The sequence below is a fragment of the Triticum dicoccoides genome, chromosome 6B (assembly GCF_002162155.2).
Source record: "Triticum dicoccoides isolate Atlit2015 ecotype Zavitan chromosome 6B, WEW_v2.0, whole genome shotgun sequence".
NCBI lineage: Eukaryota > Viridiplantae > Streptophyta > Magnoliopsida > Poales > Poaceae > Triticum > Triticum dicoccoides.
Window position 1 is genome coordinate 323,339,806 of NC_041391.1, and position 2,953 is coordinate 323,342,758.

At 34.2% G+C, this 2,953-nt stretch overlaps 1 long non-coding RNA gene across 1 annotated transcript; it reads right to left on the reverse strand.

Moving 5' to 3' along the window:
* Nucleotides 1-651: 651 nt before the first annotated feature.
* On the reverse strand, nt 652-2,739 carry LOC119322255. Its single transcript, XR_005155484.1, has 3 exons — nt 2,486-2,739; nt 1,785-1,937; nt 652-772 (listed from the first exon to the last, which is right to left on the reverse strand). It is a non-coding gene; the product is annotated as an uncharacterized LOC119322255 (long non-coding RNA).
* Between the last annotated feature and the right edge of the window lie 214 nt (nt 2,740-2,953).

Sequence of the window (2,953 nt, forward strand, 5' to 3'; positions counted from 1 at the left end):
GACAAGACACCATACATCAGGTTTACAGAAGGACAGCAAAAAGACACAAGTACGAGACATCAGTTGTACAAAATGAAAGCTAAAATATCCAATTGACGCGGATCGCCGGCTTCATGGTTCATTTCCTTATGTTTGCTTCCTACAGAAGTTAAAGAAGTCTCAATTATTAGAATGTTCAATTAATTTATAAAATTGAATACAGGCAGAATTCATATCTGCACTGTGCACACACAAGAGCACAAAATGAGGAATACACTTACCTAATCTATAAAAGTAGCATTTCAGAACATGAACACCACCAATCGACTCCCAGCAGTGGCCATGGATGTGGAATGGAAGCCCTTTGTACGATTGCTGATCATTTAGTGTTCCTAGGGACATACTTAAGTTATTGTGCATATGTACCAGCACCCAATATTCTAACACTTGTTTCCAAAAAATAAATGTCCGTAGGGAATACAGTGTCATAGGTATGAGAGAAATAAAAATGAGTTGTGCGAACCACCAATATTTGCATTACTATTACAGCCATACAAGGAAAAATATATCGGAAATTTAAAATTACTATCTCAAATGTAGAACCAGGTTACACATTTCTTTTGCAATTTACAAAGGCATAACCAGCATCTGTATGATAACTAAATATATGTACACTGCTAATTATTCTATACGTACAGATTATAAATACTAGGTTATTCCTGATACTTACTGACTAATAGCTCATGGGTGGGCGCCTTCTTCATGGCTGGATAGAATGGAAAAATTATGCGTGCTGCCATATTGAAATATAGTTAGTCAAGATCTTTTTTTAGGGATAGTTAGTCAAGATCTTGATAAAGATACAATTTACTATATTGGCCTAGAAACAGGATTCAGAAATAGCAACTTTAAAAGCAAATAGCGATGTATTATGCTCTGTTCTGTACTATGGATGTGCTAATTGGAGTGTTCTGTAATTCCAAATTAAAATATTACTATTAAGCAATAAGCAGCTACCAGTGTAAACAAGATACAATGTTCTGATAAATTTAACTATAATTAACAGCAACTAGCAGTGTTCTGTACTAATGGCAGAAAGTAGGCTCTGTAGCCGTATACCATAAACCATATTGTAGTCTTCAATAAAACACAGGGAAACCAATTAAATGAAAGTAGGCTCTGTTTCACTTCTCTTTTAATTGAGCAATTAGTTCTTTTGATGGAGAGATCAAGTCAATGCTGACCAAGAACTAAAAGTGTAAAACAATGATAAACTTATGTACCGATTGGCTCATCAAGCTATTGTGAATTCAAGTGTCGCAAATACTACATGGTAAGTCTACAGACTTGCTGGTTCTTTACCATTTGACCAGAGCAGATAGGCAAATGCTAACACATCACTTGCTGGTTCTTTACCATTTGCTGGTTCTTTACCATTGAACCCTGCAAACTTCAGGGTGTCAATGGTTTGAAGTAGAAGTAACAAGTGTATCTATAATATTCAGTTGGTTTGGTACACACTTAAAACTTTAGAAAATCTCCAGAGATAGACTTGTTTTAACTTCTAAATGGTATCAGAACTGACGCAAAATGTCCAGCCAACTGTTTGACATTCATTTTGTAACCTATCTTATTATTCAAAATGGACCGCAATATAGTAGTATGAATGTACGTCAGTCTGATGGTGTGGTTCTTCTATTCATTGGAAGAAAAGTACAATCGTGCTTGTTCTTTCATATGCTAATCACAAATGAGTAAGGATGATTGATAGATGAGCAACTAGAAAAGGCCTATGTACATCTTACCTGGCTACGACGCAATTGTGCATAAATAGAAGCAGCTTCTTGAAGAATCCTCAGTTCTTCCTCTTGTTCCAGATTTATGTAAATCAATTCAATTGCACCCTCACATGTTAACATGTTGGTAGGTTTGATTATTGAGTTCTCTATCGAATATTTCTGCAATGCCGTCGCACAAAAATGGATGTATTCATTACACTTATTATAAAGAAAAATATAGTATCTCCCGAACAAAATAATAACGGATGCATGTACATCAATCATCTATTCATTACACTTACTATAACAACATTAATCATGTATACAACTGAAATAATAAAATAGGTACTTACCCTGTAACCACCAAATTCATGTATCATGGTAAGTACCTATTTTATTACCAATCCTCAAACTTAACAAAGTATGCAGACTCACTTATAAATCAAGGAGTTGGTCATCTTTAGTGGCTAATGTCTATGATGCAAAATTTATTTCAACTAGTTACTGACCACAAAGACAAAACAATAATCAAAACTAGGTTTCATCACTTGCATGCTCAAAAAATAAGATTTGCCATATCATTCATGATGATATGACCACATAAGGAAAAACAAGCAACCTGGCATAACCTCAATTACGCAGCGGAAGTGAGAATAAGAAAAAAGAATGCAAAAAAAGAAACATAGTCAAATAGTATGACAAAACTCAAGATGTGTCAAAATACTCACCTATACAAAACCAGTCAGACCTTACAAAAGTTGGTTGATAAGTGTTGCTAGCAGATCTTGCAGCTCTGTAAAAAGTAAAGAGCCAAAGGTGAAATTGCAGTTATGTCAAGTCAAAGAATGTAGTACTGCTTTGAAAGAACATATATGGTACAAGAGGAATTTAATAGTTTGGTTTGCAACTAATTTTATTGCATATATAAATAAACTTAAAGAGGAACATGAATGAAAAATATACTACATAGTAACTAAGACTGGAATTTGAGGCAAGGTGTACATATTCAAGTCTGATATTAGCATAAGTACACTGCAAGCTCACTTTGAAAACATAACAGGACTGATTTGGATGGACAAGCAGTTCAAGTTGATATCATATGCCATCTACATTAATAATATATACATACCGATCAAACTTAAAACTAGATGTACAAATAATGATCAGACCACTGCCAAAGTTGTTTGACATATCTT